A 12,695-nucleotide genomic window follows, 5' to 3' on the forward strand; every position below is an offset into this window, starting at 1 on the left:
ACTAGAAAGAGGTTTTAAAGTCAAAGGATAATTTAAGACAGAAAAGACTTAAAACGTAATTCTGCTGAGAAATTGTAGCCAATAGCAAAGGCGGGGTTAAAGCTATGACAAGGAGGGGGGTCACAGGAAAGAGCATACAGTGAAGAGGTTCACTTTGGAGAGGTTTCAACTTAGGTATAACTATAGGTAATTTGTGGCGTCTGGGTGAGGCAGTTGGGTAAAAATTGTAGAAATCCCTGTTCTGTAGTCTTTATTATGTCTCTGAAGTTACAAAGAAGCTCCTGGTATTGTATTTTCACCAATGGGACTGAGGCCTGCCCCACCCAATTGGAGCTACACAGCTATATCCTCATTTGCATCTTTACTGACCAATCAGAGTGGTTACATACCAACCAATCAGATCACATCATTCTGCCCAATTAGGACAGTGCAATTTAGACCAATCAAACTGTGCAAATTGGGATTCCTCATTTGCATAGAAATGGAGCAATCAGGCACCAAGTGGGAACTTCCTCTATGTAAGCAGGCTTCCCCGATGTCTCTGGGGAGTGAGCGATGGGTTTCCTCCCGTGGCTTCCTCCCTGGTGTGCAAGCTGTTTACCTGAATAAAGTTTCTCCTTTCTTGGCATCCCATATGGGGAACTCCTATTGGCATAGGCTTGGCGGCAGCGACCTTCTGTTGACAAGGTCATCTGGTGAGTAATGGGGTCACCGCTGACTTCCATTTGCAGTGTGGCCTTTTTTCCTACAAGCAACATGAGGAACCAACAGCATCTCTGCAACCGAGCGAGCCGTTTGTATCAATGGGGATGACAGCCTCTTCTTTATGGGACTGCTCTGTGGGTCAGTGCCAATGACACGTACTCGCTCAGTGTTCCTTTTGTCATTGCACTCATGGTGGGGTAAGGGGAACAAAAGTTTGGTGACTACTCATGGCCTGGGAGTCCCTGGCTGCGTGCAATCATTTACTCTTGCAGTGGTTTCCTCAAGCGCCCAGCTAGTTCAAGGACTATTTATACACAGGCCACCTTTGTTGTAACGCGTTCCACGCTGGAACGCTGGTGCCCCGAGGTCCTCACTCCAGGTGACGCGCCATCCCGCCCCGGCCCGAAAGGCACGTCAGCAGCACGCACCTCCCGCTCTGAGCAGCTTCTCCCCAGGCCCCGCCCCGCCGCCGCTCAGGCCCCGCCCCCGCCGCTCAGGCCCCGCCCCGCCGCTCAGGCCCCGCCCCCCGCGGGCCCCGCCCCCCGCTCCCATTGGCTGGCCCTGCCTGTCCCCGACCGCCCCGAAGACCCGGAGCGGCGGACGGTCCCGCCGGCGTCGCCGGGCTCGCTGGCTGCGCATGCTCGGCAGAGCGCGATCCGGTCCCGAGGCGGCGGCGGCGGCCGCGGAGCAGCGCGGGGCGGCCGGCGGGGAGGCGCGCCCCCGAGGCGGGAGGTGTGGGGCGGCGGCGGCGCGCGGCCGGGCCGGGCCGGGCGGGGGGGGCCGCGAGTCCGCGCGCGGCTCCGAGCGGCTGCGGGCGGCCTGGGCTGCGGGGCCGCGCCTGCGGCGAGATGGCGGTGCTGGGCGCCGAGGGCTGAGGCGGCGCCGCGGGGGACGCGAGGCCGCGGGGAGCCGGTGAGGAGCGCGGGCGCGGGCTGCGGGCTGCGGGCGGGCGGCGGGGCCGGGGCGGGGCGGGGGCCGGGCCGGGCGGACGGTCCGCGCGCGGCGCGAGCTTTCCGTGGCCGCAGGCGCGCCGCCCGCGTCCCCCCGTGGGGCCCGGCCCGGCGCGCGCTCCGCCGTGGTGCTCCCCCGGGTCCGCGCGGACGGCGGCGCCCGGCGACCCGTCGGTCGGTGCCCGTGACCTTGCGGGGTCGGCGGCCTCGTCCACGCGGCGCCCCTTCCCCGGGACCGCGTCGCTGCGCGCCCGGCCGGCCCCCTGTCCCGCCCCTGGGGTCCCGGCTCTCCCTGGGGACCCAGCGTCCGGGAGGAGCGGGGTGTCGGCCCCACGGCGCCGTCGGCCGCGGCGGGGCGGGAACAACGTGCTCGGGTCGCTGGCGGCCCGCGGGTGGCCCTCGTGACCCCCGGTGCGCGGGGCTGCGCGGGTCGTGGCCGGCGCCCCCGCGGCGCGTGCACGTCCCCTCGGTCGGTCCCACTGGGTCCCGGCGTGCAGCACACACACAAAACGCACCGCTTTCGGAAGGAAAGGCGTTCTTCTCTGTGTGTCACTTGGTCGTGGCCGCACAGTAGTCGCTTAACTCTGCCTGGCAGTGATCACGTCTCATAAATAGTGAGTGTTTTTAAAACTGAAGCTGAGCGGCCCAGTGGTGGGAGGTGCTCAGCCCGAGGAGTGGGGAAAGTATGGGGAGCAGGGCTTTCAGACGTCGGTGACCCGCGTGCTCGCAGCTTTCCTTTGCGACACCTGGGCTGTGCAAAGCTCAAAGGAAGGGCGATGTCTTCTGGAGGCCGTGCCCGGTAGCGAATGTCACAGATCAAGCCTCTGCTTTTAAAGACATACAAATCCTTGCTGTCTCCCCCACCGAGTTTTGAAATTTCTTTGGCTCCTTTGCACGGTTATGGAACACCTACTACCATACGTGGGATTGTGGGGTTTGTGGGGAATGTCCAGGTGAGGACGATAACAGCTTCTGCCTTCCCAGACAAGTTAGGCCGATGGGACTAGACACAAATGCCTCACTTGTCTTTTAGCACATAGTTAAGCTGCGTCCAGAATCCAAATTCAGAAGGGGCAGAGCTCACAACCCGTTTGGCAGGGTGGGGTTAGGGAGGTCAGTTGTAGACCTTCTGGCTTCCGAAGTCTTTGTTCTGAGGATGACTAAGACCCTTGCTAAGCGGGGAAAGGTATAATCCAAGCAGAGAGAAGGGACAGCACAGACGTCATACATTTGGGGAGAGGCAAGTGATTATGCTGGGATGGAACATCAAGTATTTGTACCAGTAACAAGGGGGATAAAGCGAGAAGTAGAAAGTGGGCCAGTTTATTATTGCTTTTAATAATGCCCGGCTAATGACCTTGGATTTAGTAGGTGGCGGGGTTTTACAGATGACTTTTGAGTTAGCAACGTAACGATTAAAAGCTTTGTTTTCTGAGGATCAATCTGGCAACAGTGTGTAGTGGGAATTGAATAGAGAGAACCTGGGAGTAGAGAGACCTCTGGATTGCTGTGGTCAGAGGTAGCGGGCGTCTGCGCTGTGGCCGGTAAGAATAGGACTGGAAAGGGGGAAGGAAGTAGATGAGACAGAATTGCTGATGAAAGAGAAAATGAAGAAAGTGAAAATAACTATGATTCTGATCCAGGTTGGTTGGGGGAATAGTGGTATCATTTTGAGCAACCTCCATGGAAGCTTCGTCTTCGGCATGTGAGTGTCACTTTGCAGCAGTACTTGTCAGTCCTTTGGGGATTAGTAATCCTTGATGAAATTAAAGTAATCTGCTGGCCCAGAACATTACCATATGCACCTCTGTTTTGTGGTTGTAAGTTTAGAGGTGTCCATGGACCACCTAAAACTCATCCATGGAACCCATGGACCAGTGGGTGGGCTTGGAAGCGGCTCTCAGAATTATTGGGGGCCTTTTAAAACAATAGAAGCTTCAGATTCTTCCACTATTGATAGGAACCCCTGTTGTAGAGACATACTGTAGATACACCTAGAGACAGTATCTCCTTACACTTGTGTTGTGGTTTGCAGTGAATTTTGACTTATTTGCTGTTACATTACAGAGCAAACTAGCCCAAGAGGTTAAATGATTTGCCCTGAGTATTTCAATTAGTGAGTGGGTAACGTAGAATCAGGAGTTGATTGACAGTGATGGTTTCTTTCTTGTATGAAGATGTATTATATGCAACTGATTTACCATCATTGGATATTGTTACTGCCTTTACGTGACCTCATCAGCGAGGTCTAGATGATCCTTGGGAGGTTCCTTCCAGTTCTTAACATTTTGTGATTTGGGGTCGTAGGTTTTCATTGGACTATCTGTACCTTGTTTTCCATGTGTGGGGGAGAGCTGGTGAGGCTGAGGAATGAACTGGGCATATGGAGAGTGACATCAGACCAATCATTTACTTATTCCTTTGGATGGGCAGGGGGGAAGGGAAGCAAGTGGAATAAAAAACTGTCAGAACTTGTATCTTCTCTATTCAGGTATGCCCTACTTAAGAATACTCCTCCGTTCAAGAAGCCTTTATCAAATAAAAATTGAAGCTACAAAGAAAAGGAAATGCTGGAACCTAGTCAGTGAATTTTTTTCGTTGGATTAAGTAGCTAACTCTCCCTAGTATGGTTAAAGAATGATTTGATTAGTAAACAATTGACTTTTCTGCACCTATAGGATTATCTTCCTGGAGGGAAACAGAGAAAGTTATTAGTATCTTTTATAGCTCTAGAAACTTTGATTCCATAATTATTAGAAACACTGGGGTCTTTTTTACTCTTTCTATAAAAATGTGTAGTTATAACAAGCAGGGCAAAAACCAATAAATTGGCCTTTATAATGGTATATATATTGAAGTTACTATTGCTTAATGGAGGAAAAATGTCTAACGAAAGTACCTACAAAGGTGATTTTCTGCTCTGCTGGCATTAAGAAGTGTATCATAATATACATTTTTCACAACAGCTTTATAAACATTATCATTTGACTCTCATGACAACTGTAGGTGTGTCAGGAGATAATCATTGCTTTCTAGATGAAGACACCGAGGCTCAAAGAAGTTAAAAAGAAGTTAAATTTCCAAGATATATGGCTAGTCGGTGGCCAAAATAGAACTAGAACCATAACTCATATTTTTGTTCCTGGGTCAATATATTTTTCCCACTAACTCAGTGGTGGGAAGGTACCTGAAGACTGCATGTGAGGAGTCTGAATTTACCTGTTTGGAATCTGTGTCACACTTTTGTACTGTGTAGATCTGAACTTGTCTGTTTCCTCCTTTGTGAGCAAAGAGTAACCTCATTGCAGTGGGGTTTGGTATGTAATTTTGAAATTTATAAGTGTTTATCAAAATCATCCTTCTGTCAAGGAAAAAGCAAAAGTTGACTTCTTGTCTGAAAATACATTGGCAAAATGTAGGTATTAGTTGCCTTTTGAAAACTTGTGGATTTTAATTCAGGTGTTTTCACAGATGAAGTTTTTTCTTTTATAAAAGCCTAGTTTATGAAAATTTGTATTTTTGGAGCAAATAAATCAGAATCTGATTTCTAAAAGTATAATGATATTTGATGATTTTTACCGTTGCATGAAAAGTTTTATCATAAAAAAAAAGATTGACCATTTCAAAGCTCTTAGTGTATATACTTAATATGTTTAAACAATTTTGGAGGGGAGAAGTTAAGTGAAACCCATGTCAGATCACTCCTAATTTATGAGGAGACTGGCATCTGTCCCAGCATTCCTTAATCCTGTTACTTGTCACAGCACATGCTAGTATACCTGCTACATGCCAGACGTGTGCGAGGTGCTGGTGGGGGTGCAGTGCTGAGAACACCCAGGAAGCCGGTCCTGCTGTGACAGAGTTTCGTAGGCTCCCTGACATCAGGACGGGCACAGACCTTATTGTCTGGGATTGTGTGACTGTGGAATTATAGTCACAGGCACACCTCGGACATAGTGTGGATTTGGCTCTAGGCCACCACAAGAAAGCGAGAATCGCAATAAAATGAGTTGTAATCTTTGCTGGTGGAGAGTCTTTTTTTCAGTTTGTAAAAAATGAGACATCTGTGAAACTCAGTAAAGCACAATAAAATAAGGTCTGCCTGTAATTATACCCCTGCTTTGCTCTGGGTTTTGAACAAATTATGCAAAACCGGCAAGGAACCAGCTGAGCATTTTTGGTTACTTCTTGCTGTGTAACAAACAATCCTAAAACGAAGTGACTTAAGGCACCCTTTTTTTTTTTGGCTCACAGTTTTGCTGTCCTAGGCTGGGCTCATTGGAGCAGTACTGCTGCTGGTCGCTAATGACTGTATTCAACAGGCAGATAAGCTGTGTGCTGGTCTCTCTCTCCTACTGGGCCACTTGCTCTCTGAGTGGCCTTTTCAGGATTGCTGGCCTTACTTGGTGGCCTAGGGCTCACAAGAGTGCATAAGCAGAAGCAACCAGGCCTCCAGAAGCCATGGGCTTGGAACGAGCGTAGCATTTCTGCTACAGTCTGTTAGCAGTTTGCAGGTCCAGCCCAAGTTCAAGGGAAAGGGACTAGACAAGTGCCTGAATCCCAGGATTACACCAGACAGCTAAGCATGACACTGGAACGGGGCTTCTGGAAAGCTTTTGGAAGCTGAGACTTAAGCTGCCTGGTGCTTTTAGGGCTTTGAGTCTGGGCCCTGCAAGCTGGGTTTTTCTCACTTTATCTCCATCACTTGTGTTTATCTCACGATCACTTTTGTAGTCTCAGTTTTTGGGGTGTGTGTGTGTGAGTGTGTGTGCAGGTTATCTAACAGTGTTATGGCTGATTAGAATGAAGAAAAGGAGTCTTTCGTTGCTATTACGTTCTAGCTTCTGAGTGGAATAATGAATCTGTATCTCACTTAAAAAATGTAGGTGTAGCTGTGGAGCACGTTGGAAGCATTTCACGTGTACTCAAAGTGGGCTCCTGCATCCCAGTACAGATGTCTGTGAATTTCTGAAAATAGTGCATTGACTGTGGTGAGGAGGCATTTGGTGATTGAATGTTCTGAGACACGTGCTTGACATGAATACGGAAGGCCAGGGTGCAAAGCGGGGGCGGAGGGAGATAGAATTACGTTAAGGTGTTTCCCCGTGGTTCTCCTCCCTGCTTTGACTTACTTGGGTAGTTGAAAAATGTACTAGCCTTCACTGAATTGCAGGTGTGGTGGCTTTTTATTTAACTAAGGAAAACAAGTTCTTTTGATAGCTGTTTAGTAGACCCGTAATTATCAAATAGGATGGGTGGAAGCAAACTGTTGAGTCCTGACTTGAAGTCGGATCTGTGACCATACATGGGCCCCAGCTTGCCACCATGTCCTGCTCCTTGCATGTGCTTAGTTACTGTGGGGAGCAGGGTTAGTTAAATGAACGTGTTCTGTGTAAGTCAGGTCATACGGCACCTTAAAGGAAATAGTAAGTAACTGGCAGTTTAAGAAGTAAAGGCATGCTGGCAAATGGCTTAAAAGTCGTAGCTTTCATGGCGGCAGTACTGCTTAGTGGCAGTGTGGCCTCAGTTTCATCTTCTGTGAAACGTAAAGAATATCTGTCTTACTGGATTTTTGTAAGGATCAATTGCAATAATGTTTGTAAAGCAGAAAAGATGGTCCCTGGGACATAAGCAGCCTGGAACTGTTTTTATGGCTCGTAATTCCTTATTAATAAGTTGAAAATACAAGTAAGTCCACTTTTCTGTGAGCTAGTCATTTCTCAAGGACATTTGTTTTGGCATGAACAGATTTCATGATCAAATCTCACCTCTTAACTTAAAAAACCGGTTGCTGAAATGAATCTGAGAAAGATACTGACCCAACATGGCTGAGCTGGTGATGGTTTGGCTGTGCCTCTGGGAAGGAGGTACTGTGCACACTGTCTTAGATGAAATACAGTGTAGACCAGTGTTTGTCATCAGCCGTCTGGGAGAGGTGTTAACCATGGAGGTGGTTGAGTTCCCTTCGAGGTCTGTGCTGTGGTCCTTGCTAGTCGAGTTCAAGAAGTTCCATGATTAACGGCTGACTCCCATACACATTAGTTTGAGAGCTGCTGGTGGACGCCGAGTCTGTAATGTGGAGTTCTCCTGTCCCTCAGACCCTTTTCTAGGCTCCAGTTAGTTCCTGGCGCGTACACGTATAATGTAAATGCAAAGAGAGCTTAACATCTGAACCTTTCAGATGTTTAAAGAGGCTCAAGGTGATTGCCAAGGACTTGATCCAGAGAAACTGTAGAAACCTGATAACCGGGGGATTACAGTAAAGAACAAGCTAGAGAAGTGACTGCAAGAGGCGTCCCCAGGCTTTCTTGTCCAAGACCCTTCCCCACACTTCCACAAAAGGAGTTCTTCTGAAAGAAGACATCTCTTTTTAAAAAAGTTAGATATTGTGATTATTTATCAGGTAATCTGATTGCTTTCCACTTTGCTAAGATAAGCTACTCAAAAATAGAGATTCTGACTCAAATATGTCTAATTTAGAATCTGGGTAGAAAGTAGGTTGGATGGCTTGGGGCCATGGTTTGTCTCTTGTAGGGAAAAGCCATTGCTGAGCGTAAGGGCATTGACTTGGGAAGAAGTCCTGGGAAAGGGTTTCAATTTTAAATTTGAAATTTGATTTACTAAAAACCCCCAAACCTTGGGACAGTGGTGGTGACAGTCTGTGTCTGTGTCACTTAAACCCTCTTCAGGCCTGTCACTGTATCTGTCATTGGAAAGGCAGATCTTTAAATTACGGCTGTTACTGGAAAAACTTAACCTGTGTTTATATCAACCATGTTTTTATTGTGTTAGTACATTATGTGGTGAAAAACATAGCAAGCCCATGATTCTGTCTAAATTTGAGTGAAAAGGATTAGTTGGCATTTGTTTGAAGAGGCTTTTTTTTTTTTTTTTTTTTTTGTGCTTGTTTTCATGACTGTGGCCAGTAGTTTGGGGAGAAAAACAACAAATTCATCTCTTTTTGTCCTATGAGTTGTGAAATATGGTGTTGATGTTTAGATGTGGATACCCAGAATGGAAAGTATACACTGTACTCAGGAATTTCATTTTCCTAGGGGCAAGTTTTGGTAATTATAACTTGGTTTAAAACTTTGTGGTTAATTTTCTTTTAAAGTGTTGGCTATTTAAGAACTTGGGCATTCCAGTAAGATAAACCTCATTTACTGGCTGAGTGAGCTTGGTCAAGTTAGCTTTAGGTTAAGCACTAGTTTTAGCATATGTAAATGGTATTCCTATGTTAAGTGGTACTAATAATACTTCCTTCCCAGATCTGTTATGTGGCTTAAACCTGTCACTTCCTATTCAGTAAAAGTATTCACTAGGATGGGTCAGGTGTGTTTCAGAATTAGTTGATTTTTACTATTAGAAAGGATGTTTTTCCCAGAACACATGGTAGTGGTTTATTAAACAGTCCGTGCAGCTTCCCTCCTCTGCAGTGTTAATGTGCTTACGCTTTCACACATGGTCTTTTTAAAGATTACTTCCTCTTTCTCTCTCAACCCTAAGAAAAAGCATTTTCAATGACTAGCTGAAAAGCCCCACAAAATCACCCTACTGTGACTCTTTAAGAGAAAAAAATAAGAGAATAATAACATCTGATGGATGCAGCAAACTGCTTATTTTAAGGCATGGGTTTTGCTCAACATTTCTCATTTTATGTTCTGTTTTTGCAGTGCAGATGTAGTGAAAAGAGCACTGGCTTTGAGCCCAAGAAATCTGGGTTCAAAAATCCTGACTTTCTCTGGTTTCTGTGGCCCCGAGCATCTTTGATTCCTAAAACCTAATTTTCCTCATCTGCTAGTAAGAATAATAAAGACTCTGAAGGGTAATTGTTAACATTAGAAGCAGGTTTTTTAGTAAGGTGATTGACAAATTCTAGGAGCCCAGTAAGTGGTCACTGTTATTCTTACTATTTTGGGAGTCTGAGACCTGATTCACACTCCAGGTTTAAGACCTGGGTTTTGTGTTTCTGTGTCACCTAGATACCCATGTAAGTGTAGGTGGTCCCAGGTAGTTAAGCTCTGTCATCTTATTCTTCTGCCTAGGGAGTGTTTACACAGCTTTTTCTATATATTAACTTAAATTCATTGTCTTAGTTTGAAACCCAAGATTTGAGATGCTCAGTGTTATTCGAATTTTATTTTCTTAATTGACATGCAGTGCAGGAGTGGGAAACCTATTTCTATGATAATCACTGAGGTATGGGGGAAAATTACCAAATGCAAGGATTTTTGCTTGAAATGTTTTGGTATTTTGCCATTGTAAAGATAATGTTGCACATTGTAAGAAATTGAGGAAATTATAGCAAATTAGAAATTATCTGATTCTCATTGATACCATTTTGGTGTACTATGTTGACGTAATAAATTTTAGTATCAGTTCTTTTAAAACAAATAGGAATCATCACCCTAGATTAAGAGCAATTGTGAAAAATAAAGTTAGTTAATGCATGATTAGTAAAAATGTATTTCATTTTTGTATTATGAGCTGAGGAGGTAGAGGATGGAGCAGGGAGAAGAGATGACTTTGATGAAAGATTGCAATAGGGCCGAAGTCCAGTGTTTTCTGTTGTTTTTAGGGACCAAAACTGTTTAGCTTTAAAATTAGAATAGTTGCCTCTAAATTTGATAAATGTATTTTCCTTCTCACTAATGTTTTCTAGTAAAGCACAAACTGTTTTAATAACTTTTACTTACAATGAAGGGAAACTTTTATTTTTGGGGAAATTTGGTGTGTATTTACTATAGTTTTTAAAGGTGCGTCTAATGGAACAACATCACCATCTTGTGGCCTTCTAGAATATTGTCGCCAGAGTTCGGTTTTCTCAAGTGTAAGCACAGACTGTTCAGATGTTGGCCAAGGGATCAATGAAATTTGTAATTGGCTGTTCTTACTGTAAATGGAGGACAGGGAGTACGAAATTAAATTATTTGTAAACTACAATTGCAACTTTGTGAAAAAGTGTGTATTGGAGGAAAATAATGGTATAAAGATGAAAATAATTGTGAGTTAGGTTGTGATTATGGATGATTGCTGCTATTTCATGTTTTCATGAAATATGCAGTTATTTTAGTCAAGTAATTCTAAGCTAGAAAATCTCAGTGTGTTCTGTGCTACATTTCTTGTTTCATAAGACTATGCAGTCCCAGAGAATTTAGAAGCGGTGTCTCACCAGCCATTAAACAAGACTGCTTTTGTCTAGGACAGTGTTTTTTTTCTAAGCTGGTGGCTCTTGGAGGAGTATTGTTTTCATGAATTTTTTTCATTTTGATAACAATTTTAAACAACAACAAAATTAATTTGAGAAGTATAGTAGTAGTTCATTTAAAAGAGCATCTGAAACTAAATAAGACTCTTTGATTTTAAGCCTATTTGCCTGTTTTGAGAGTCAGTGGGCACTAATTATCCTTCTTTAGCAGATACGTATCAAACACTCGTGGGCACCAGTCTTTGAGGGAGGCACGTGGATCCAGTGGTAAGGAGTTGTCCTACTCTTTCGGAATTTACAATTAGGATGCAGTGAGAAAAGTGAAGCTATTTTGATGAACACAAAATTTTGTAATCAGGGATTCTGGATAAAAATAGATAGAATTCCTTAAGTATTTACTATGTGCCAGGAACCATGCAAAGGCTTTTGGTAGTTTTTCTCGGTCAGCAATTTATTTTGGAATTTCGCTTTGATTTTGGAATTTTGCAGGAGCAATGCATGTACGTGCAAATAAGTATTTGTGCCAGCCCTCAAACACCTCTGTGGAACGATAGCTGTCATTGTACAGTACAACTGCTTTAGCTGTATGGGTCTGGTAGGCTTCTGTGCCTTGGTCTTGAAAGCCTACCACGATTTGTACTGTTTCTGTGGGAAAATCTGTACTGTGTTCTATGCAGCCATGTTTCTCTCAGATTTTTAGAGAAGTCCAGTTGATATGTAATTTGGGGATTAGTATATGACTTCTGAATTATTTTGAATAACTACAGCTAGAGAATGTGCAAGTTTAATGAGCTTTTCTCTGGTTTATATACTTTTGGCTGTTTGAGTATTTAATAAGTCAAAGGAACATTTTAGGTAACATCCTTTACTTTTGTATTGGACATTTTTGTATTGAGCATTTATTTAGGACTGTGGAGATGAAATCACACTGGTTAGGTGGACGTGGACTTGAAGGTCAGAATTAGCTGAGCAAAGATGGGAGATAAGCCTGCCTGTACAGGATTTTCTTCATAATATTTTAATTTAGTTACATTTAAAAAAAAAAACCTAACTACCCTAACCAATTCCACAGGGCTAATGTTTTATTAATTGTGAATCTTCATTTAACACTCATTTATTGGGTATTTAGTAAAGGCTGAAACCTGGGGTAGGGGCTGGAATTATAAAGATGAGTTGTACATCCAAAAGGTGAACTCAGCTAGCACCAGAGCCCCACCAAAGTGAATTGTGCTCCATGGGCTCAGCCCCTGCACCACAGCTCCTCCAGTGTAGCCACGGCCATCCCTCACAGCCAGTCAGCCTACGAGCCAATCCCTCCTATTGCGTGCCAACAGCAATCAAAGCTCAACTATAACAGGAGGACACACACCACCCACACAAGGGACACATCTGGAACACCTGACTCAGGTGACTAGGGAGACTGTACCACTGGGTCCTATAGGACACCTACTACCGTGTTTTCCTGAAAATAAGACCTAGCCAGACCATCAGCTCTAATGCGTCTTTTGGAGCAAAAATTAATATAAGACCTGGTCTTATGTTAGGTAGGTCTTATTTTAGTATAAGACTGGGTCTTATATTAATTTTTGCTCCAAAAGACGCATTAGAGTTGATGGTCTGGCTAGGTCTTATTTTCAGGGAAACATGGTACATGAGGCCACTCAACCAACACTGGGAGATGTAACAGCTTTACCTAACACATAGAAACAAACACAGGGAGGCAGCCAAAATGAGGAGACAAAGAAACATCCCAAATGAAAGAACAGAACAAAACTCCAGAAAAAGAATGAAACAAAATGGAGACAAACAATTTACCAGATGCATAGTTTAAA

At 44.7% G+C, this 12,695-nt stretch overlaps 1 protein-coding gene across 3 annotated transcripts in view; it reads left to right on the forward strand.

The window, feature by feature from the left end:
- The first annotated feature begins 1,485 nt into the window (after positions 1–1,485).
- WWP1 (WW domain containing E3 ubiquitin protein ligase 1) overlaps positions 1,486–12,695 on the forward strand; it is a 76,702-nt gene continuing 65,492 nt past the window's right edge. For 2 of the 3 annotated variants that reach the window (XM_081070959.1, XM_081070960.1), the window contains exon 1: positions 1,576–1,617. The gene's annotated coding sequence lies outside the window, so the exon portion shown is untranslated. Of the gene's footprint in view, positions 1,618–12,695 lie in introns of all 3 variants that reach the window. The other variant, XM_081070962.1, reaches the window with a different exon arrangement.

The sequence above is a fragment of the Rhinolophus hipposideros genome, assembly GCF_964194185.1.
Source record: "Rhinolophus hipposideros genome assembly, chromosome: 13".
Classification (NCBI taxonomy): Eukaryota; Metazoa; Chordata; class Mammalia; order Chiroptera; family Rhinolophidae; genus Rhinolophus; species Rhinolophus hipposideros.